Source organism: Bactrocera dorsalis, chromosome 5 (assembly GCF_023373825.1).
Source record: "Bactrocera dorsalis isolate Fly_Bdor chromosome 5, ASM2337382v1, whole genome shotgun sequence".
Taxonomy (NCBI): Eukaryota; Metazoa; Arthropoda; class Insecta; order Diptera; family Tephritidae; genus Bactrocera; species Bactrocera dorsalis.
Window position 1 is genome coordinate 67779797 of NC_064307.1, and position 25718 is coordinate 67805514.

The window sequence follows — 25718 nt, forward strand, 5'->3', positions numbered from 1 at the left end:
TATGCTCAAAGGGTCGTCTATTTAGAGGTTATAATCTATTTTCCTTCATCTGAAACTTTGATATATCCAAAATAGGTCGTTCTTCTTGAGGTTCAAATACTTTTTCCTTCATGTGTGTCAGCTTTTTAGAAATTAAAATCTTTTTCCCTCGATCTGGAACAATGTTATAGCTTAAATAGAACGTCTTTCTAGAGGTTCAAATATCTGTTCCTTCATCTAGGTCTTCTTTTTAGGGATTTAAATCTCTTTTCCTTCATATGAAACAATTGTATATCCTAAATAGGTCATTCTTTTAGAGGTTCCAATATTTTTTCCTTCCTCTGTGTCCTCCTTGTAGGGCTTAAAATCTATTTTCCTTCATCTGTAACAATGGTATATCCTAAGTAGGTCGGCCTTCTAGAGGTTCGAATATCTTTTCCTTCATCTGGAACGTTGATATATGCTAAGTAGATTTGTTAATCATCTCTATCAACAATCAATGCCAATATTCTTGGAAATAGTAAAACTGGATCCGGACTTCTGGTACTTCTTTCGTAGAGACCAAAGTATTGTCTCAAAATAGTAGTGAAACCTTTTCATCATAAATATTCTAAATATTTTCAGAAAGTCTTCCGACTTTTTAGTTTAGAACGGAAATTTAACTCAAATTATTTGAAAATACTGAAATTTTCTTCACCTTTAAACACTGTGCACAAACTTAGGCCACACATTTGTAAGCGCACAAATTTATTTGTTTATTTTACCATAGTGTTTAAACGCCTACACACCACTCCACCAAGCGACAGCAAGACCAAATGCACACATTTCACTTGGCCCACAATTGTAATAAAAATTCCGAAACGTATGCGAAATTAACCAAAAGAAAGGAAACACAATACAACAATAACAGCAAAAACTGCAAACCAAAGCGATAAACTATGTCCTTTCAAAGGACAACAGACAACGAACGAAAGACAACTATGGCGGACACTTTGATTGGATGAGCACACACATGCATACACAGAGACACAGTTATACTGTGCTCGGATATACACCCACACGGCTACACACGTAAAATATTCAATTGCAGTTATGCAAGAACGACAAAACGTTGGAATGAGCGAGTGAATGGCTGAATGAATGAATGAAGGAATATCTAAATGACACTAAATGGGCGAAATACCGTTGAATCGCTACGCTTCAATGCAATTGAACGAATAAAAGAAGTCGCTCGTAAATAAAAAAAGAAGCACACATAGCATTGTAATGATGGCTGTAGGCGTAGAAAATTATTGCTTAAATGAATCGAACAAGGGAGCACAAATTGGAACAAGACAAGGCAGCTGCGGGCAGTTACGCCGCGGCGACGGTGGCGAAGCAGTGGCAGCGGCAAGCTGAAAGCGTGTACGTAAAGGTGGAGTAACGCCAATTATTTTTATGGCGCACAGTTTTTGCCACCGCAGGATAATGCATTGCAGCAGGACAATTTCTATGCCAGCGCCCGGCAAAGCGTAACCAAGCAAGCAATAACTAATGAAATGTGGCGATGGGAGCGCACCAAGCAATAATGTTGCACGTGAAAAGGGCGGTGCGCTGTGGCATAAATTCCCATTTAATTTTACCAGCAGGCAAAAATAAAGAATGGCGCTTATACAATAATATCCCAAGTACGTTTTTTGTGTGTTGTGTGCACTTTGAGGTGTTTAACTATTACGTAAACGCTTGTTGGTGAACAGCTTCCACTTGGAAAGGAGCGTAGATAAAGTTGACGTTAGCTACTTGTAAACTTTCCAATGGAAAATTTGCTACAATGCACCGCGCGCTATTAAATAATATTACAATTATCAAGCAATAAGCGAAAAGTGTAAGTGGAGAACGCCACGCCACTCACCTCCACTGCACTCCAGACCATTCCACTCTAAACTCAATAGCAACAAAATTTCCAAAGTTACTCACAAAGCTTTTCCGCAGTTCAATGGACCCGAACGTGTAGTGGCAGCATGCTGCGTTCGCACCCTACCTTTTCATAGTAACTTTGGAAGCTTAACAAATGGTCGCTTTGTAGCATGTTGCTGTCGTTGGCGGCCCCTTTGTTGCTCATTGCTGTTCTTAGAAAAATAATTATTATTGCTACTCATTTTGCAGCTGGCAAATATTCGCTGCCCTCTCACTTTCCACGCTGGTCCAAACGCTGGTGTGGCGTGTATGCGGCAGCTCGTGTGGCTACTTCATTAATTTATATTAAAATTAAAATTACGTATACCACCCGTACGACCGAGCGCTGGCAAAGCAGACGGCAACTTAGGGGCGAATGGCAGGCGAAGCGAATGTTGAAAAATTAAGCGAGGCGATTTGCTAACGAAAATTGGGTATTTTCGAAGATTTTTTGTGGGGTGTAGTGAAGAAATATTTTTTTTTATTTTATGTGCATCACCCTGTATTAACCACTATAGTAAAAACATAGCATACAAACTCAGTTCAGTCTTTATTAGGAAAACTTTTTTATATGAACAGATATCTGCACGATATTTGGCACAAATTATAATCATAGACAACGCTATATTCTCAATAAAAATTTTTCAGATCGGACTACTTCAACATATAGCTGCCATACAAACTGAACGATCCAACTGCAGTTTTTGTATGGAAAATTATTTCGTTTGACAATATATCATTACTAAATTCGGTACAGAGAATGATCCAGAGTAGAAATGTATTCTCCGAAGAAATTGTTCGGATCGGACTTTTATAGCATATAGCTGCCATACAAACTGACCGATCCAACTGTAGTTCTTGTATGGAGAACTTTTTCGTTTGACAAGATATCATTACTAAATTTGGTACAAAGATCACCCAAAGTAGCGATATAATCTCCGAATAAATTGTTCAGATTGGAATGTTATAGCATATAGCTGCCATACAAGTTGACCGATCCAACTGAAGTTCTTGTATGGAAAACTTTTTTGTTTGAGAAGACATTTATACGAAATTCGACACAGATAATGATCTAGAGTAACGATAAAATTTCCGCAGAAATTATTCAGTTTTGAGACCTAAGTCTACGCTTTTATTCATATGCATTTCGTTGAGTCTACTACCAAATCGTTTAGTTTAAATATAGAACTCCTGCTTCAGTTTTTGATTATTCCAATATACTCTTCAAACGATTTTTTGTCACTTACTATTTATGAATTCCTATTTCTCTCTTTTGTTCCACAAACTTATGCATCAACGTGACAACAACCGTGTCCAGCAACAGCCCAAAGCAACATTTAAAACGTGTGGCAAGCAACACCAGCTGAGACTACCAACTGGACAGTAACACCCCTCCACCAAAAAACACATTTATAGCATCAGTTGTTGCTACGAACTAAATGACCAGTGCCACTGGCGGTGTGAGTGGAGTGGTTGGAGTGAGCGCAGTTGTGGCAGGGTGAACGCGTGAGTTGCAAGAACGTCATTAACAAACTGTGGGCATTAGTGCGATGATGTATGCTCTGTCTTAACATTATAATCTTCATCATCATCATTATGCTATTTTAGTGTTAGTAGCTATGCTTTTCCTGCCCTTTTTGTTGTTTTCTATGCTTAGCTTTTACAGCTGTCCCAGCAGTTGGTAACGACACAGTGCAAAGATTTCCTTACGGCAATAGCGCGCTTTGTGTGCTTGGAGGTCCTTCCGCTGTTGTTGCTGAAGCTGCTTGCTTGCTTTCCTCTGCCCTCCTACTTTGCTTGCTTTCCTCTTCTCTGCCGCCTTGCTAGCTTGCGTCCATTTGTAGTGTGTTGCTTTTACAGTTCGTAAATATGTTTGCCCCTCAAACCCAGTGCTGCCATTTCGTTTTTGTTCTCTTCGTAATTTTTTAATAAATATTTAATGTTCACCATTTGCTTTCGGTTCATTTATTTTACGGATATTTTTTGTTTGGTCATTGCTTTAGCGCATACACCACAGGTCTCCAAGGAATGGTGCTTTCAAAATACGGAGAATTGTGGTGGTGCCAGCTGAGCTGTGTTTCATAGTATACTATACATTTAGTTATAATTTTTTTAAAGAACAATTTGTGAATGGACTTTTGGAAGTCTTGGAAATTTTTCTAGCCATTTTATTTTAAGTTCTAAGGTTTGTTTATGAAGTGCGAGTGACTGCTAGCTATCAGGAGGTAGAATAATGCAAAAATTGACAAGCTATCACTCATAAAGAGTGGAATAAGGAAAACATAATTTTTACTAGCAGCTCTCTCAGCTTCTTATGCTTTTTTTATGCTCTCTGCTGTAAATTCTTTGGTCATAGAAACGTTTTTCTTGTACAAAATTCTTATTTTTTTTTATAATTTTAGAGACGTTGCCTATGTTTCGCCGCAAACTTAGCAATGTCACACTCCCGAGGCCTGCATTCCAGCGCAAACTTAGCAAAGTCGCACTCCCAAGGCCTATAAATAACAATTTTCTTGCAAATAATATTAAGTTTAATGAGCTTTAAATTGATTTAAGTAATAAAGTAAAAAAGCTCTTCTTGTTTATGCTCTCCTGTTAAGTTTTTAATTTTTCAAATTACATATTTCTTCATTTTCTTTAATTTCTATAGTTAAAGTAACGTTGCCTACCTTCCGGCGCAAACTAAGCAAAGTCACACTCCAAGGTTTATAGATATTAAATAACTTCCAACTAAAATTAAGTTTAGTTAATATCAAATTGATTTTAAATATTAATATATATAAATTCTCTCTGCTTCTGCTTTCTTCTGATCAGTTTTTGGGTATAGGAATGTTTTTCCATACAATTAAAAGCAACGTTGCCTACATTCCGGCGCAAACTTAGCGAAGTCATACTCCCAATGCCAACAGATAATAAATATATTACTTCTAAATACTGCTAATCTTAATGTGTTTTAAATTGATTTAAATATTAAAGTAAAAAATATCTATTTGTTTATGCTCTCTTCTGTTAAGATTGGTGTATAGAAAAGTTTTTCTTGTGGAAACTTACCACTACTTAAATTCTCAGATTTTTAATTTTCTATAATTTCTACTTTTTAAGAAACGTTGCCTACATTCTGGCGCAAACTTAGCGAAGTCATACTCCCAAGGCCTAAACATACCAAATTGCCTCCAAATACTGCTTATCTTAGTGCCTTTTAAATTGATTTTAAATATTAATGCAAATAATCACATTTCTAATACTTAACCAATATTTTATTGTATATGTTTTCACTAATAAGTCTTCTGTAAAAATAAGTAAAATCTTTATAAATTTGTAAAACATCTGCAAGGTCTTCCTAAACGTAGACCTATACGCTCACGCAGCTATTAAGGAAATTAAAAATTTATGTGAAACTACAAAGTGACCTCCGGCGCAACGCCGCACCAAATATCTACCTACATATGGCAATAAATACGAATCTTAATATCCACCTTCATGGCATCAACGAAAATTCCCTTTGTATCCCAGCTATATCTGGTAATTCTAAAGCATTACATTTGCAGCAACAACAAAAAGCGAAATCTCAAAATAAATTTAAGAAGATTTTCTATTAAAACCACCCCCCTTTGCGTGCATACAAGCAAATACCCACTTAGTAGCATCCTTAAAAATGTGTGCCAACAAAAACAAAAAGCAGCAGCTCACATCTTTAACTACTATGTAAAGGTAAGCTGCTTAGCACTGCCTTGAAGAGTATATAAAATCGTTTTAAATTTAATAGACAAACATTTTTGGTCATTTACCGATAACAGTAAGCCGTAGTGGAGTTTGGCGCGATACGAGTAGATGCTGCAAACAAGCGTACAAGCATACAAGTGCAGGTGGGAGTACTATATACTCATATATATACATACAGCCAACAAGCGTGTTTATAGTTAATCTGCGAAATTTTGTTGTTGCAACTTGAAAGTATTATAGGTTACTAGCGTAAGTAGCCAGCGACGCTATTACTTTGGGGATGGCGCGCTTCAGGTGGGCAGAGCTGACGCCACCTTTGATTTATGACAGTTTGAAGGCGCGTGCCGGGAGCACCTTGACGCTTTGCTACAACAAATAAATAAAGTGGCCGCTGCGTACGCGTGTAACAAATTAAAATTGAGTGCCTTAAAGTATATTTTTCACTGCTGACAATATCTGGCGCAGATGTTGCTAATAAGGGGCATTGCTTTTGGCAAACGGAAGCGTGCTTGTGGCGGAAATATCAAAGTGACTTTATTAATATCTGCTGCCTAGTATTTACGGAGGCTTTAACAAATTGTTAATTAAGCGATATTACATATTAAAAATCTAAATTGAAAGGCATGACACGCTGAAAGAAAGAGTGGAGACAAGGATGGAAATTTTGCTTACTTGAACTTGTTACCCAAAACTGCCAGCTTTTTCACGTTTAAACATTATTATAAATTAAAAATTTAAGCAGATTCCTCCTCCAACTGGCAGTGTCTTCCTACAGTGACAGACTTTGAAAAACTTCCAGCAGTACTTATGACATCAACAGTAGTTGAGAAAGGAAACCAACTTTGGAAGACGTTAGTGTCTGAGTCCACAAATTCAAAGCTCTGAAAGCGAGGGAGAAACATTCTCAACATTCTAAGTACTTAAAAATCTTTGATTTATGTCAAGAAAAGGAAATTATTTATGTTCTCATCAAGTTTACATAAGAGATGACACGTCAAGAAGGTTTGACAATATATTAGAATTCACTTCGACTAACGAGGGATGCCTTTGTTTTTCAAAATAATTTTACAAGGCTTTAACAAGTGACAAATTTTACCAAGTTGTTTGTTTGCCTTTAACAAATGACAGGCTCGCATTGCTATAAAGGCAACTTACAGCGAGAAGGGCTGGCCTCAATCGTTGCTCTATGAAAGCGAACGATTTCTGTTGAATTTGGCATAAAACCCAACGCTTGAGCTAATCATGGACATTCATTTTCGGCCAATCCTTACGAAAAGAGAATGAAAAGATTTTCCCAAAATAATAATCTAGAAAACTAGAGGAAAGTCGTCGGTGAGAAAACATCTTCTGAGAGAAACTTTACCACAACAGTTTCTTATGGTGGTAAGGGTAGCTATTACCGATTTTTACCAAAAATATTACATAATAAAAAAGGTTATTTCAGCCATCTGGCGTGCCATATATAGACCAAAAGGTCTGTGTTTTTGGAACCAATGATGCTTTCACCTTTTTTTGGCCTAAATGATCCTTCAAAATGATTTTCATTAATTTTTTCGATATTCCAATGATGGCAGTAAGATCTCTGACCTACCTAGAAAAAAATATCTCGACGATTGGGTTTTCGCGAGAAATTTAAATTAAAAAGTCTTACTATTTTTGGCTCACAGTCATCCTTATGGGAAAACGCGGTATATAAATATATGTATACATATGTATGTATATGAGTAAAGTATATATGTAAATACTGTATGCACAGTCGTACATTTAGTAAGCTGTTTATATTCGCTACTTCTTTCACTTATTTTGGCGCATTCGCTTTTTTCTTGATTTTTCTTGACACCCAGCAAGCTGATTTCCTTCTACGCCACGGCTTAACTTTTATCTTCCTGCATCAGTGTGTGCGGCATATGCATGTACATGTTTGTAATATTTTATTTTTACACGCACACATACTTAAATGTATAATTTAAAAAAATATAACACACACAGAGCAGCCTCAAAGTGTTGCCTGCAAAGGCTGAAAAGTCTCCTTGATGTGTCTTGCAATTTGATATGTAAATCCGACAAGTGTTTCATTTTGTTGCGTTATTTTTCACACACACACGCGCACACATGTCAAATGTGTATACAGCGCCCGCAAACGCGCTTGGCATGCGTGTCTTTCAATTTATCTTCCCTTTGCAGCAGGCGTCTTAGCTTCTTGCCCATCTTAATTTGCCACCACACACTGTTGCCTTTCCTGTTGTGCCTTCGTTAGTCGTCGACATTGGATTTAAATGAGTATTTTGAGCTTACAGCTTGCTTCAGCCAGCAACACACATACATATATGTATATGTATATGTACATGCAGGCACATAAACATGCTGATTTGTTGCGTTTTCTTGTGCTTTGTTTGGCTGTAATTTTCTATTTCTTCCATTAATCTAAATTTAATGTGTATTCTTTGCCACGCCGCACCCCGACTTTACTTTGTTTTTCCCTTTTTCATGCAATATTTTTTCTTAGCTCCGCAACCCGCACACATCTGCAAGCATATACATATATATGTGCCACACAGTCGTGTGTTTGTTGTAATTGCTGCCGGCTTACTTTGTTTGCCCTTTTCTGTTGCGGCCTTTGCTTTTGCTTTTGGTTTATATCAAAAAATCATCAATACGTGAAAATTCACACCCGGCGAAATTGTGTTGTTCAGCGTAATATATTCACAAATTCGTACTTTTAATATAACATACATATATACAAATATGAGTGTGTTTGTTTGTAAGTGTTGCCACTTGCGACTTGTGGGTATACAATTTCGTTTGCTTTGCCTTAAAATTGATGTCTAAATTTGTTATATGCTAAAACGAAATTTGCCAACTGACATTGATGTAAATGCTTGAAAGCACCACAAATCGACACACTCACACATATCAACGCATACTTTTGTGTATAAGTGTATGTATATGATAAGTATATATGTATACAACCTTATCAAAAAGCGTTGAAAGCGAGCGCTCACAATTTAAATCATTTTGGGGAAATTGCTGAAAAATTAAATTAAGTTGCCTATATCTGAAGGTAATTGGATATCCAGAGTTAATAGGTGAAAAATATCGAGTACCTTATATATTAGACTTCAAAATTACCAAAATTGGAATATTATTATAAAAAAAAATGTGATGAAGAAAGCTAATATGAAATAACTGAATTATTGCGAGATAAGTTTGGAAATTCGATTTTTTCAAGAAATTAACATTCAATGGCCTCCAAGAGGTTGTGATTTAATGTCATTAGACTGTTTCTTGAGGGTTTATTTGAAGTCATTGGTCTTTAGCCACAAGCCAGACACTTTACAAGCTTGAGAAGTCAATATTAAACGTGCTTTACATGACAACTCCGCAATCGAAGACGATGCAGGGGACGTTCCACTGTCCAACCACGAAGAAGTTCGAATAGCAATTACCCGTTTGAAGAACAAAAAAGCGGGAGAATCCGTGGGATTGGTGAAGAACTGATAAAGAGTATGAATCAGCTTCTTTATTGAATATGGTCTAATGAAAGCACGACCGACGATTGGAATATAAGTGGGCTTTGGCCAATCCAAGCCTCCTCAACATCGCATATAAAGTTCTATCGGGCGTATTGTGTGAAAGGCTGAAGCCCACCGTCAACAAACTGATTGGATCTTATCAGTGTGGCTTTAGGTTGGGAAAATCAACAACTGACCAGATATTCACAACGCGCTAAACCTTGGAAAAGACCCGTAAAAAAGAGGATCGACATGCACAAACTCTTCGTCGATTTTAAAGCCGCCTTCGACAGCACGAAAAGAGCTGCTTTATGCCACTTTGTCTGAACTTGGTATCCCGCAAAGCTAATACGACTGTGTGAAGTGAAGTTGATTAATACTAAAAGATCCGTCAGGATCGTGGAGAACCTCTCTAAGCCGTTCGATACCAAACGAGGTTTCAGACAAGGCGATAAAGATAAAGGGGAAGATACTTGTTACTCATTTAGTGGAAAAGGTATTCAAAAGTGGGGTTCATCGAATTCGTTTCTGCAAAAGTAGTCGTTAAAGTCACTTGAATTATGTTTCAGCACTTAATTGTATCGATTGTATATCACACTAAATAAAAAGGACTCTAATTTCCTTTTTTTTATAAAGAAATCATAACACTCTTATAAGAAAACCCTGTATATAACTACTTTTATAGTATTTATATAATTTTTTTTTATTTCTCTGACCTTTTGGACTTCAATGTTTAGCCTACCTTGCCCACACCCACATTTTCCCGTATTCCTACCATGTGTATCCCTTTTGACCTACACTATAGCACCGCTTGGCCGCTCTCTTTCCGCACTAATGATGTCTTGTGTGAAATTGTTGTCGAATTCACAGCTGATGTCTCGGCCACATTAGTTTAAGTATATGTTGCAACAAATAATGCGGTAGTAATAACTATGTCATAGCATATGTGTAGGCGTTGCAGCCGGTTTGAAAGGGCAGCGAACTGCTTGAAGGACTGGGTGATTAATGATTATGTTTGAATGGATTTCACCTTTGCACAGGAAGTAGTTAGCGCTATTGTATTATTTTTGCTTGTTTTTTTTTAGTCTAGACTATCTATTTTTTTTTATTTATTTATGTGGCTGAAGAATATAACAGTTTTGTTCACCTAATGCTTTTTTGTAACAACTAAAACTAATCGAGATAGATATGGAGTTGTATATTAAAAAATAAACGGTCGAGAGAACGAGTCGAGTTGAAATCCGCGTGACTCTCTGTCTGTCGGGCAGTCTGTCCTTCATATATCTACCGCCTTTGAAGGTTTTATGATAAATATAATCGGCATACTGAGCCGATATTTGTAACACCCTCAGCCAACTTCAGACCCAACATTCATTACTAGATCATATTCGAACGAATAGATGACGTCCATGACTCAGTGAAGAAAATATAACAGCCATAGTTGAGAGTCCACAGACCGTGGAAAGTTGATTGGCCGCCATTCGCAGCTAAAAGAACTGTAGTATGTAACGACTTTGGGCATTTTACGTCAAGCTTCCCAAGTGACATCGTTTCTCTCTAAGGGCTCTTGAAAAGTTAAACGAAGATGCGACGTTTTCCAGCCAAATTTAGTTCAGAGATGAGGCCCATTTCTAGCGCCGGCGGAATTATCGGCTCATTACCATGCCATGCTAACCGACTATTTGATGCCTGTTATTGAAGCTTGTGATCTCGGCGACATTGCGGTTTCAACAAGACACCACATCGCATCAATCTATGGATTTATTGAACAAACATTTCCGTGGGCAGATAATTTCAGGTTTTGGGCCGGTCGAGTAGTCGCCGAGATCGGGTGATATCACACCGTTAGACTTTTTCCTGTGGCGATATGGAAAGTTTAAAGCCTATACGGACATATCCGCTTCGATTCAGGCTTTGAAGCAAACAATCGTGTATCATTTGCCTGTTACCAGTTGAAATGATCGAACGAGGTCGCACTTGGATTGGTTTATATAGTCGTTTGTGAAATCATAGAAGAGAACAAATCCTGTGTTCGAACCTATAAATTAGCAAAACGCTTAGAAGCCAATACATATTTGCACAGGCGTTTAATTGCCACCTCCGCCAGTTCGGTGGGCTGTCTGAAGTTATGCGCTCCCAAGTTTTTAATTCTTGTTCCTCCAAAATCTACTCCTACCCTAAAGGCGGCAACTTTGGCCTAGAAAACACTGCAATAGTCTGAAGCTGGAGTTGATAGAGAGCTCCTGACTGTAATCCCCACCTTCCACCAGCCTTCGCTTATATTTCACCTTATTTCCTCTGAAAAAAAACTATTTTCTTTGGTCTTAGTAGACATCCAAGTTGTTGCATGAATTTCGCTTTAAGAACCCGGCTCACTTCACACAATTTGCAATACTTCTCAAGCACCATCGAGTCGTCAATCGAGGCAAGTGCCACACTTGGACAAAAAATGTATTAGAAAAATTGAGCTGCGAACAAAAATAGCGTACAAAAGTGATACCAAAAAGCACATAGTACTAAAGAAAACATGAGACTGCTTAAAACACCATACATATGTATGTATATACATATCATAAAGAGCTCGAGCATACACCGGCACTCAGCGCAAAGTTGTGTGAGCTGCGCGTGTGCACTCGCACCCTTTTTCAATTACAAACTGCTTACCGCCGTCTCTAGCCACTATTCTTGCATTCGTAAAATACAAATGTCTGTATGTTCTATACTTTTTTTATTTTTTCTTTTTACATTTTTTTTATTCTTTATAAATTTTTATATTTTTTTTACATTTTTTTTTATTTTTTTATAATTTTTTTATATTTTTTTTATTTTTATTTCTTCAATCTTTTTTACATTGTCATGCCTCACTAAGTTGTAAACAATTTTTTATCCATAGGCAAAACAGCAACAAGAAACACAACAATGAAAGCGTCGGCAGCGTCTGCAACAGCGACAGCGGCAGCGTAATAATAGAGAAGAACAATCAAATGGGTAAGAAAGAAAAGTCTTATAGTAATTTTATGCGGCATAAAACCAATTTAAGCCGAGCTTCAAGTCGTAAATATGAAAATAAAGGCAAAATAAAAACAACAAAAAAATAATAAAAACTCAACTAACCCAACAACAAATACATACATACAAGCAAACGGGTAAAATAGGCAAATTGCTGAAGAAAAAAGTCGCGCTGTGCGTAAAAAAGCCGTGGTTCATGGCGCAGAGGCACAAAAACACAACACAAAAGCACAGCAAAACAAACAGAAAAAGCAAGCGAAGCACAAAATGTTATGGCAAACAAAAAATATGATTGTCTTTTATTTTGATTTTCGAACTGGTTCTGCTGCGCAAGCGACGCGGCGGCTGCGCGGTGGTGGCACAAGCCTGTGCCCAGCGGCTGTAGACGAAGCCAAGCCATCGCCGCTTTGGTTGGGACATTGTGACTCAAAAGTAGACAAACGACAGCCACAATAAATGCGTGGCTGTTGTTGTTCTAGCTAACGCTGGCTTTGTTTTGCTAGAAACTGGTTCCAAAACCAAACAAGTAGACGAAAAAAATCAAATAAAAGAGGCTGACAGCGCTACGAGTAACAAAAAGTAAGATACATAATAATGAAATCACTAGAATTGTTGTTGTTTTGAGTAAAGTGGTAAAAAATAATAACAATAAATAAATATGAACAACTGATCCACCTTAAATCCACTTTTATCGTAAGAGATTTCCTTATGCGCTGCGCGTGTGCCTATTTCCTGATGCTTATCAATATGATGTGGTTTATGTAAGTGGTATATACATATGTATGTACTTATATATGATCTTAAGTACATACTACACACATACATATGTAAATATGTACACACATTTTGTGATAAGTCAACAAAATTCAAACCAAAATGCTGATCCTCGGCTCCTTACAGCTCAGGCTGCTCCAGCCAAAACTCCCTCAGCAACGCCATAAACCTTTTACCTAGCTTACAACTAAGTAAAACACACATTATGTGAAAACCTACTAGTTCTGTGTTTATATGAGTGCCTGCTTCTTACTACTGAGCTCCTCTACAGGTCCCAATATGTATGTACATATACATATGTATATGTATCTATGTACTTATGTGTGCCGCGATCGTTGTGATAATCATTGGTGAGTGAGTTTATATGCTTGTTTAGAAAGTTCGTAGAATAATCAAAGTAAAAACACACAAAAAATAAAAATAATAGATTTAAGTGAATAACAGCAACAACAATGTACCACAATCGCTTCAAATCGCATCACACTGCATTCGTAATGAAGGCAATTGCAGCGTCACAAGCACACACAAACTCAAAAGTGGCATGCAAACCCGAACAAACATACATATATGTATAAATATATATATATATATGCAACTTATATATAAATATATGTGATATACACACATGTATGTACCTTTTTAAGTGTGTCTGCGCATAAAGCAGCGAGTGGAAACGCATTAAACGTAAGAAAACTGGTAATGCCACTTAGCCAAGCAGCGCTAGAACTAACCTACGACTACGTTTTGGCAGCGCATGGAAAGCGGCGATAAATTATTTACAGTTTCAAAAACAAAAACAAAAAATACTACAATATCGCTTACTACAGCCTCATGACTGCCGACAACAAGCTATAAAAAGTCGATTTAATCGCAAGCGATCTTGGTTTCTTACTTTATGAGCTTGCTTAACTGAAAAATAAACTCTTGAGTTGATTTGTCTTATACAACTCGAAGATATAGTTCAGCAAAAGCATATGTATGTATAGTTATACTAAAGCTTGTCTAGCTACATACATACGTAGGTATACAAGATAAAATTATTTCAGCATAAAGTGTACAATAGCCACAATGCTCTCAAATCAAACTAGGCAGTAGATAATTATAATTAGAGCGGGTTAACCGACTTCTTCAGCACGAATCTGCTCGTAGGCGCAAAGAGCTTCATCGAGAAAAGTTCGAAAAATCGTTTATTTCTTTTATTTTTTAATGCTACGATATGTCTAGAATATATTTTTAAAGTTTCAAGGCCATCACAATAGGTAAAGAGTTATTCGTCGTCGCTTTCACGGCTTGGCTCCCACATCATTGTTTACAGTCATAATTCGAAGTCCGTGACTAATTTTAGTCTTAGTTTTCAAGCCTTTCATAGGTAGCTTTTCAGCGCCTAGAAATATAACGTTGCCTACATTTAGGGTCATATTGAAATACAATAGGAATCTATCGTTAACCAAGATTGAGCAACACCAAAAGCTCCGTCAAGATCCGGTAGTATCTATCCGAGCCGTTCGATATCAAATGAGATTTCAGGCAAGGCTATATGATCATTGATCAATCTACTGATGAAGAAAATAATTCGAGCTGCAGAGCTAAATATATCTTCTACAAAAGTATACAACTGATGGCGTATGCCGAAGACATCGATATCATTCGGCTATGCTGGCTAGGTCATATCGTCACTCAGCTCTGAAAGTATTCTACGCAGTACCCGCTGGGAGAAGCAGAGAAATAAAGAGGAATAAGAGCCGTCAGGCTAGACCGGTCGGCCACTTCAATCTTTAATCGTGTATTTCTCGAATAATCATTTTCAAAGTCAGGGGTTCACGATTGTCGGACGATCTTTTTGGAATTTTTCACAGTTCTTCTAAATAGTATTTCTTTAGCTGGAGCTATAAATAACCAATCTCAGCAAATAATTACTTTATTTCAAATTTGGTCGGCCATTGCTATAAAGTTATAGCTAAGTAGATCTGAAAGCGTTATAACAAGGCTTTAGAATGTTCTTTCGTAATATTGCATCTCATGCAAGATAAATATGCATCAAAATCTGCGAGTTTTTGAGAAAAAAAATTCTCGAATGTTTACGAAATGTTTCACTGCCAACCATAGATATATGTTTGCTCGAATATGAGCTCACTTAGATTTCAAATAATACACCTGAAACTCTTGAAAATGCTCCTCCAACGCGTTGCCAGTATGAGCTGCTTAACTCAGATTTCATAGTATACTATAGAAGCGTTTGAAAATGGTAAACATTTAACGAAATTTATTGTGGCTCGAAACGCCTTGGAAAGGGAAGATAAAATAACAAGAATTAAAGGAGAAATACTTTGCTTGCGAACTGAGGTCGATAAGAGAAATAGCTCTCACGGGCATGGCTGACTTTTTAATGGTTAAAAATGGTTTATGTTGATTTACGGCAAAATCACTAATACTATAGAAAAAAAATTGTATGACAGAGTTGCAGCTAATGAAGCGATCTATAACTCTTGTATGAACATCTTTTTCACATAACCTCAAAATTTATGTGAAAAAATCAAATGTACAAGTTTTTTGGGTTTTCATTTTTATCCTATATAAAATTTGTTTTCTTTTTCTTTTTTATTCTGTATAAAATTTGTTTTCTTTTACAAAATATGGCGTCAACTTAACTTCTTATTACCCAAATACACAGTTTTTCGATCTACTATGACCCTGTTGGTTTCCAAATATTATCTAACCAGGTCAAACAAAACAAGCATGCTCTGAAAGTCTTACCTAAGCAGCTTAAAATGTTTTGCCACTGAAAATCTTATCTAAGCAACTTCAAACTCTTCACCTTCCAACGATTTCAAAATTTCGACACTTTCAAAAACTCTAAACGATTTTTCAAATATCCACACAAATTTCCACAATTATTGCACGCCATTAAATAATATGGTTTATTAATTTACACTGGCATGCCGTTAATGCCGAATTTATTGCCAAACACTTTATTGTGATTTTTAGCGAAATATTTCTTTAATGCATGTTTTGCTCGGCGGAGCCCATAAATATTTAGACCCAAATCCGCATGATATTGTCCAAAAACCTATTACAGCACAAAAAGCCCGAATAAAAATCTAACAAAACGCTCGAACTGCCATTAACATAAAAAATCTGTCACAACAGAGCGCGCTTAAAAACAAATCACAACAAAGAGTACAACAACAACTGCTAGTACAACTTAAAGGCTAATAACTACAAATAGACGCTTGGCAAAAAGGCAACAAAAGCGGCTCGTAAGCGAGCAAAACACAAGCAGAACTCGAGCTTTGCGCAGGCAAAAGACTTTAAAGTTCGCAACACGCGCAGTGCTTTTGGCGGCGCGGTACAAGGCGGGAAAGGCAGGGGTACCAATAGCCAAGCAGACAGCTGAGCTGGCCTGTAGACCGACTTGGCATACATATAGACGAGACAGACACACACACATGCGCACGGCTGTGTGGTAGCGCTTGTGCGCTAGCCGATTTGTTAGTTGTCCGCTGGTCAACCAAACTGGACAGTCTGAAATTAATTCTTATTTATGTTTATTCAGTCGGTATGGCATAATTAAGTTAAATGCGGCCTTATAAATTCAAGTCGCGTTTTTTTCGTGTGAAACATTTTATGCGGCCATAAATACGGTGAAGTTTTTTTCCACACATTGATATAACGGGTGATTTTTTTGAGGTTAGGATTTTCATGCATTAGTATTTGACAGATCACGTGGGATTTCAGACATGGTGTCAAGGAGAAAGATGCTCAGTATGCTTTGACATTTCATCATGAATAGACTTACTAACGAGCAACGCTTGCAAATCATTGAATTTTATTACCAAAATCAGTGTTCGTTTTGTTGCCAAAAATGGAAGAACTGAACTTGGTTGACATGTGGTTTCAACAAGATGGCGCTACATGCCACACAGCTCGCGATTCTATGGCCATTTCTACAGAAATAAGCCAGCAACTATTCCAGCTTTGGAAGACAACATTTCCGAAGAAATTCGGGCTATTCCACCACCTAAGACGCAGCCGCGGTCAACATTTAAATGAAATTATCTTCAAAAAGTAAATGTCATGAACCAATCTAACGTTTCAAATAAAGAACCGATGAGATTTTGCAAATTTTATGCGTTTTTTTTTTTTAAAAAAGTTATCAAGCTCTTAAAAAATCACCCTTTACATATGTATAGTAAATATAATTTTCTGAACACTGCTTTTTATGCCCCGCACAGGGTATTTAGTATGCCACCCCAAGTTTGTCAGATCTAGAAGGAAACATTAGAGACCTTTTATATACGTCTATATATACGCCAACTAATCCTATAGTTTTGGCGATATCAAGCTGAAATTTTGCACACGTTCATTTCTTTCCAAGGATTTGCACACTTGTCGGCACCGTCGATATCGAACCACTATAGCATATAGCTGCCATACAAATTGACCGTCCAAAATGAAATCCTGGTATGGAAAACTTCTTTACTTCACAAGATATCTTCCTGAAATTTGGCAAGGATTTTGGCACAAAGAAGAATCGTCATCTCTGAAAAAAATGTCCAGATCGAACCACTATATCATATAGCTGCCATACAAATTAGCCGTTCAAAATGAAGTCCCTTTATGAAAAACTTTTTTATTTGAAAAGATATCTTCGTGAAATTTGGCACGTTATTGCAAAACGCATAATAGTAATCTGCGAAAAAATTTTTCAGATCGGACCACTATAGCATATAGCTGCCATACAAACTGGCCGTTCAAAATCAAGATAAACTTCTTTTTATACCCTTTTATATTATAAAAACTGCATTTGTGAGGGGTATTATAGCTTCGAACAGCCGGAGTCAAATATTTTTCTTGCTTGCACCTAATATTTTTGTTGTAGCGCTTTGCCGCTTTCTGTCCCTCAGCATAGCCTGCCACCACACCGTACGCCCGTAAACATAAATAAATGAGACTAGAATCAGCAGTAAAGTCAAATGGTTTATTTTGTTGTGATTCTTGCGTAATTTTGCGCTTTGTTAATTTCTGTAGTATTTTACTTTGCTAATTTTTATATGCGGCTTCCTCGCCCATTTCGCAGTGGATTTATGGTGCGTGCATAAAAATTTACTTCCCAAACCGGTAGTAATACAGAGTGATTGAAAAAGTCGCCAATTGGCGCCAGTGAACATTAGCGCTTACACACAGACGCTTACACATGCATAAACAGCGAATTGTTTGTACGCATGCGCACTAGATTGAACAAAATAGTAGAAAATAAACTAAGCGTTAGTTGACAAAAATCAGCAAAGCAAATAAATTGAGTATACAATATATAGGTACATATATATGTACATTTGTATATATAGCTGACAATCCACATTGGTAGCCGCCGGTGCCGTCGCCGCGCTACACAGAACCAGTTCCCAAGAATACACACCGTCCGTTGTTTATCCTCATAAATTTCACTAAAAGCCTTTCAAGTTGCTTCTTTTATCGCATGCATACAAAAAAACTGATTAGCTCTAGCCATTTGCTGGCTGTAATTCAGTAGCTCTTCATTGGAAATAATCAGCAAATAGAACTCTTCGGGAAGTAAACAGATTTTAACACCATGCAGCGCTGACAATAATATTTACCACATGCAAAAAAATCTAAATATTAAACAAAAATAAAAAATAAAGCAAAAAGGATGGCTGGCTGGCGTCTGCTTTCTGTGTGCCGCATTTGCATAAGAAAACAAATAATCGCATTGGTAGTGGTGTGCCAATATTGACTATATGCTATAGCTTGCTCTATTATTGATTTTGCGCAATATTTGTTTGGTTATGGTATTTGCTTTTCAAAATTTGCATGCAAATTCTTTCTAAGAATTCTAGCCATAATTATTATGTTAAACAATGCCCAATTAAAATACACGAAATAATATCGAAAAGATTTTTTTGGGAATCGCTTTGAACAGGTAATTTAGATACATACATATATATATATGTATATTGGACATGCATTTATGTATGTATGTACTTTCAGCTATATGTATGTGTATGAGCGAAGTAAAAATTAAAAGACAACAAGAAAAACAAGAAAAACAACAAACCCTTCACAAATAAGGTAGTTACCACAGAAGAACTTGATTTTGATCGTTCAGTTTGTATGGCAGCTATACGCTATAGTGGTCCGATCTTAAAAAATTCTTCACAGATTGTAGCCTTGTCTTCGAAATTAATCTCTATCGAATTTCGTGAAGATATCTGGTCAAATAAAAAAGTTTTCCATACAACAGCTTGATTGCGATCGTTCAGTTTGTATCGCAGCTATACGCTATTGTGGTCCGATATTGGCGATTTCGACAATTGAGCGTCTTCTAGGATGGAAAAGGACGTGTGCAAAATTTTATCCATTCAAAGACTGTTATTTCGAAGATTTAACCCTGTTTCAATCGCTAAGTAATATGTTAGCGCCCAAACTCGTCACTACATCTGGTTTCCTGAATAAGTCGTTAGATGCCACTAGAAAACTTTTTTTAAATTAAATACTTAATCCATAACGATCGCATGTGGATTTGTATCTCAATACAGAGCCGTCGAACCGCAGGTAGCCTTTTAAAACGCAGTCTTCGGTAGGCCTTTAACTATCGAAGCTGCAAAGGCTCGTCTGTGTCTGCGCTTCAGGGGCAATGCGCACTTGCCCAACCGCAGCACTTGAAGTCATGCTGGAGCTCACACCGCTGCATCTAGTAATCAAACAGGTAGCGAAACATACCATGCTGCTAATGGCAGCAAAGGGTTTCTGAAGTCTTTGCTTAGCAGAAGTTTTTACTATAAGTCAGTGTGAAGAACTCAATCTACGGCACTAAGGCGATCTCAGAGTATGAGGTTAAATCGATTTTAGTGGAAGTGTGTATAGGAAGGCTGAACCGGCTATCAGTGTGCAAACGGGTACACCTAGTTTGGGTACCGGGGCATAAAGGGATAGCCGACAAACTAGCTCCCTCTGCGCGAACTGTACATTGCAGTGGGGTCTCACACTTTAAAGGAACTGTTCCGCACGGAGGAGAGAGTGCGGAGAGAACAGCGTTAACAGCAGGCAGTAGGAATGTCCCATACGAAGCTACTTCTGGGAGAGTACAACCTTGCATGGTTTAAGGAAATGATCGACTTCCCCCGAGACAAATTCCGCCTCCTTGTTCCGCTCTATACAAGGCACTGCAGGCTCAGAAAGCACTTGTCCAACATGGGCATAGTCTCTTGCGCAAACTGCGGGTTCTGCGACATGGAACAAGAAACTCCGGAACACCTGATTCTGGATCGCGACCAGCAGGCTCCTGAAATTGCTCAGCATGCTGGACCTTGGTGGCCTTATGTGCTATAGGGGAGGGCACAATAGACTGTAGGTTAGTTATTTGATAAATAAATTTGGATTATGCGAATCTCAGCTAAGACTTACCGGATTTCTCACAAGCTGCGTAAAGTATTATATTAATACTATATTATTTTTCAACTCGCTCTCCTCTGGCATAATTTTTTCTCACTTTCACATAAGACGCTGCTTGACTTGCTGTGCGTACAACCGCTTACTGTCGCATTACGAATATTAATTGCGATCTGGCAAATAAGAAACCAGAGTTGATTTTCATAAAAATTTAGCCAATTTAAGCAGTCTCGTCGTAAGTTCACATGTTGACAAGTAGAAGAAAAATAGCAACGGTAACGAGCTACAGAACGCTCATTAGAAAAGAGATCGAAAACTTGTTTGCAACAGGATTACGATTTTGTGCAATTATTGTTAGTTTGTGCAAGTGCAAAAACAACAGCAAAAATATTGGAAAAAAGCGGTGTATAATTGAAAATTAGATACAAAGTCACACGGTCTCAAAACGAGCTAAAGAAATCGCCATAGAATTGTAAATAAGCGCTTATAAATGCTGCGACATAAACACATGTATGTTTGTATGTAGGGGAGCTGGAGAAACTACCAGTTGTTACTAAAGCGATAGCAATAACAAAAATAAACGGTTATTGCCGCTGTCGACCAGCCAAGTGATACGCTGTGATTGGGTTCTTTAACATTTAGACGCGCCGCAAAGCTGCGGCACAGTCAGTGGCCCAACAACAGCTGCTCTCCACCTTAGCTGTCAGCTATGGATATTGGCAATGCGAGACGAGTTGAGCTGGGAATAGTCAAGCGGCGCTTAGCAAGGCAATTCTGTGCTGATGGTGGAATTGAACAGCGGCCTAAGAAGGCAGCAAATGTTAAACGATTGCAATGAACGCAGCGCGCAAAAAAAGCGAAAATAAACAAACCAACTTACAACAAGCTAGACAAGCAAGTAAGCGAGCGGTTAGAAAGGCTATCCAACCGACAGATCTGCAATGGACAAGCCACAGACGCGCAGCCAAATGAAAAGCAGCGCAGCGCGGCACACTACTTGAGTCTGGGTCGCATCGATGGACCGCATCTGTGTGCTTGATTGCGAGTCTGCGCATAAATGAGGCGACTGGCGCAGCCGCCATGCATAAATGACCGTAGAAGGAAGATCGCAAAGACTGGTGGCGGCGGTGAAAGCGGTGGGGAGTGTAGAATCACTCAACACACCCGTGGTTGCCGTCTACAGCTGTTGGTGCGGCTAGCCGTATGATGGTCGGCCACTCGTTAGCTGTGTTGTATGCCGGTTGTGGCTGCCGCGATCGAACGATCGATGATGGAGCCAGCAATTAAGTGACCTAAGCAACAAAAAAAATGGGGAAATCGTTGATAAGCGCAACATAGAAAATTATGGCCAACTTAAACAGTCGACTAAATTGCATGTATGAATATAAGCAGCAATAAGTACACATATATACTTAAAATACAGACGCATATATGCCTTGATAGCAACGAATAAGCCTGTCAGTGACTAGAGACCATGGGTATGGAGTAATTGAAAACGCGCACAGGGAGTTCTACTGTATACTTGTCAGTGTATGCCCTGCACAAGGTATATTAAATTTGCCTCCAAGTTCGTAATACCCTGAACCACGGCGCTCAAAAGGACAGCGGATCAGATCAATGCGTTTGTCAGTGCTCTAATTACTAAAAGAATCTATTGAGAAGCGGTGCGGTCGCTCACCAAAAGTTGTATTTTGGCTTTAGGAAAATATATTTAAGCCAATACTGTCCTATAGCGTATTTCTCCGGCGGAGGGATGCTGTTCACCCGGACAATCGGTGAACGAACCGGCTCACAACACTTACAGTGTGGCTCGAGTTGTCCAAGCAGAGAGTCCAGCATAAGATTCCAAATATATGGAACCCTGCTGACAGCCACGAACCACTTCCGCAGTGAAGTGAAACTTGGACCATGCGTCGCGGACCTACTCCCAGCGACATCTGCTCTACATACATACCTCCAGGTGAAATCTGGGTGAAACGGAGTCGCTGGAAAATAGACCCAGTAAGCTATTTCAAGAACGGATCAAAGCTCAAAGGAAAGGTTAGAGGAGGAGTGTTCTCTCAAAAAGTCTCCATCAACCCTATATGTCAGACTTCCACACCACTTTGATGTCTTTCAAGCAGAAGTGACAGCTATCAAGGTAGCAGCAATTGAGCTTCTCCTGGACCTTTAACTCACCGCCTTTGAGTTTAAAATTAGTAAAGAACTGCTTGGTCTCACTAGCAGTAGCGTCAAGCTACTTCCATGTTAAACTTATCTGGGTGTCTGGACACAGCGGAATCGACAAAAATTGATATATATATGAGCTTGCCAGAAAAAGCACTTAGCCATAAACTTTAAAAGATAGAGGCGGAGTTTCCTCTCGGAAGCACTCGATCAACGTTATTTTTTAGATTGCCAGACCGCTTTATTTTCTTTCAAGCAGAAGTGGCAGTCATCAAGGTAGCATCAGATGAACTTCTCCGAACTGTGTCTTCTTTTAGGGAGATATGCATCCACTTCAACAGCAGAGCTTTACAGGACTTTATCACACCGACAATAAACTCAAGGTTAGTCTGGGAGTGCTTGATTTCACTAGCAGCAGCACCTAGCATATAGCAGCCCAAGCGGGATTATTCGTGGTCTCACGTGTAATCAGTTATTTACGTAACCTAACCTAACAAACCTAATATATTCTGCTACATAGAAGATCTAGTTGACCTTAGCTCCAAAATTTTGGTCTTCTTTCAGCAGCTAAAAATAAGCCTCCGAACCTTTTTACACCTGAAAAATTTTCTCAAAAGAAAGTATTTGAAAGGCAGCTTAGAACTTGTAGAACCTCCATTTGTGGAATAGCTGGCAAATAAAATTTGAGGCCTGGCCAAGCATTCAGCTTAGTTGGGGATTAAGGAAACCCCATACTCGCCGCTCATGCTGCCACATGTAGAAGCTGTCAATCAGACCACGAAAAATCAGTAGCCATGGCTTGCAAAAAAGTAAGCAACCGATATCAAGCTGAACGAGTAGTTGTTTATTAGGACTGCAAGCAACTGGGTTTGCGCTTTTTGTTAGAGTTTTTACGAAAATATATACATAACTACATATATTCTTGTATATATATTCGTGTATATATGTATATTATTTATATATATTCCTTTTGGTAATGGCGTTGATTTGTTGTATTAGTTTTTATTTTAACGTCAGTTCATGCTTTGCAGCCACTTAATAGCGTTGTGGCAGCATAAACTGACTTGCCACAGCTCATACTGGCCTTTTGCGTCCGCAACCAAGCTACGAACATACAGACCCCGGTTGTTGGGGGCACTGATAGCCAGCAGCAAACAATCAAATGGAATAACAATAACAAACGACATACATACAACCGAAAAAGAGGTAAACAAAAAAGCGGTTGTTATAACTAAGCCTGTTTTTGGCGTGATGCTGTGGTTGGAGCCTACCAAAACACACATACGATTTCGTCTTTACCTTTGCCTTTTGCTGCTATCTCTTTCCCTGACTGCCTTGCGTTGTGCGCACTCGCTTGGCTAAACTATAGGCAGCGTTGCAGCGCTTTTTTACTGCGCATGCGCGCACGATCTGCCAGAGAAATACGAGCAACAACTGCAATAAACATTGCAGACAGCAGTAGCCGCAATAATAAGCACAACAACAGTGGAAAATATATATTGGCAATGCATAAACAACAACAAATAAATGGCAAATAAAAGCGCTGACGACCTAAAACCGGCAATAACCACAACCAAAAGCTAGAAAAAGTCAAGAAAAAGTTGTGCGCAAGCATCAACACATCTACACATGCGCAAGAACTAAGAGCTGTGCTGGTCGCTTGACCAATATTATTGACCGTTTGCTAGACTTTTCTTTCGTTTATTATATTTCATTTGGTTTGTGTTTTTGTGGCAACGCTTGTAAGGTGCGGCCGCGAAGGCTTGATTTGGCATACAAAATTGGCAACTTATTGTTGCGGCTGCCGGCACATATACATATGTATGTATATATAGTAGCACATACGTATTTATATGTATTTGTGCTTGTATGCTTGCAACTTTGCTGCGCGTCAGCTTCGCGCTGTTGCCTAAAAACATTGTTGCCACCGCCTTTGTGCCGCTTAATACCCATTTCGGCCGTATCTCCATAATCTCTGGGGACAAATTTTCCTTTTTTGACATGCCAAGATTTATTAGGTATTCAAATATTTAAGTATATGCGCACACATATGCATTATTCTGCTGATAAAGCAGTTATTGGCGGGCATATTGGCTACCGTTTCGGTGAGCACTGCCGTGTTGTAATTGATTTCACAGTCATCAGCAACACAAAAGCGATATACATATACAATATGTGCGCTTGTGTGAATGTGTTTGGTTGTTTTCCGCAAACTCAAACTCAATAGTTGAATATTTTAATGTGTGCCACAGAGAAATTAAGTTGTATGTTTAAAGGCGGAAATTGCATTTATTTAAAACCGTAAATGGAATTTCACATATCTTTGGGAGAGTTTTAGTGTATTGCGTTTTTTCTTTGTTATTTGGCGTCCTAAAGGATGACTTCTTCTCGTGGACCTAGTAACTGTACCCCGTCTGGTAGCGCAAAGCACCAAAACTGGTCTCTGCATGCCTCATTGACCTACCAGATTAACCTAACTTAAACTGATTGACATGAGAGAGGAAAAATGTCTACGATCTGTTGGTAGCGAATATTTTTTGAGGTAGAGAGACCACCTTTTATATCCTAAACAGGGTTACAATTTTTCCAAAACCAAGTAGGAAACGTTAACTATAGGTTATGTTAAGGTTTTAGGTTTCTCGTATAATCACGAATAATCTCATTGAGACTGGTAGAGACGATTGTCCGTTCTGATGCCCAAAACTCCTAGGTACTGGCGCTTATCGATAAAACACCTAGCGCCTGTGCCAAGTTCACTGAGATGATTAATGTCAATTCCAGTAGTTTCGTAAAAAGTGGCAACCGAGATGCTTCAACCTTTCTCTGTCGAAAGCTGGACTGTAGAGAAGAAAGTCCTGGTCACCAGTCCAGAGTAGTATGAAAGTCCAATGGGTAGTAGTTTCGACTACAAGGTCTAACCAGAGACTTAACTCTGGATCACAGGGAGTAGGAGCGCTTGGAGTTCGCTTCGGCCTCGGAGAATATCGTAATGGCTGTGATTAAAACCCGAATACGGGAAGAACTGACACTTTGTCACTTGAATATGGAGTTGAATTGCAACCGGACACAAAGTACGGCAGCGGTTTTAGATGGACCTCGAACCCTACTAAAGTCGTTGATGTGTCCATTTCCATTGGCACTGGAAAGGCCTGGCATTTTTAGAGTGCTGATCAAGGTATTGATTTGATCCGCTGTGCTCTTGATCGCCGTGAG

The 25718-nt window shown here is 38.4% G+C and overlaps 1 long non-coding RNA gene across 1 annotated transcript in view; it reads left to right on the forward strand.

The window, feature by feature from the left end:
* The window catches only part of LOC109579642 (uncharacterized), a 295349-nt gene that overhangs the window by 121936 nt on the left and 147695 nt on the right, over positions 1-25718 (forward strand). Inside the window, exon 2 of the long non-coding RNA XR_007422819.1 lies at positions 12043-12137. This is a non-coding gene — a long non-coding RNA (uncharacterized LOC109579642). The remainder of the gene's footprint in view (positions 1-12042; positions 12138-25718) is intronic.